Source organism: Arachis ipaensis, chromosome B05, assembly GCF_000816755.2.
Source record: "Arachis ipaensis cultivar K30076 chromosome B05, Araip1.1, whole genome shotgun sequence".
Classification (NCBI taxonomy): domain Eukaryota; kingdom Viridiplantae; phylum Streptophyta; class Magnoliopsida; order Fabales; family Fabaceae; genus Arachis; species Arachis ipaensis.
In genome coordinates, this window is record NC_029789.2 from 8,479,232 (window position 1) to 8,479,754 (window position 523).

Genomic DNA, 523 nt, shown 5'->3' on the forward strand with positions numbered 1-523 from the left:
GAAATGGTAAAGATTCATATGTGAAATTAATAATTAAAAATTATTAGTTATTAAATAATAATTTAATTAAATCTAGATACAGAAATAACATTGCTTGTTAATTTTGAAAGGGTGACCGGTGAAAGGAGCCAAAGGGGACATGGCACACATGGTCATTAAATTTAGGGCCATGACGGCTATAATAACTGTGAGGTAAGTGCATTAATTGAAGGTATAATAATAAGATCCAATTTGGTTATGGTTTGTGATACTTGCGTGGCACATGTACATTGAGGTACTCATGGGTCACATACTTCGATCAACTCATTCAATTGCTGCTTACGCTCATTCCTAATTAGTTCCATGCAATATTTTATTTTAATTTTAAAATTTCATGCTTGGCTCACAATTTGTTCTTTTTCCTTTTCAAATAAGAGATATCAATTGAATATGATATATTTCAAATAATTAACACATGCCCAACATTTCCTTTTTATATAGATGTTTCCTTTGTATATATAAGTCCTTTTTTTTTTAATTTTTC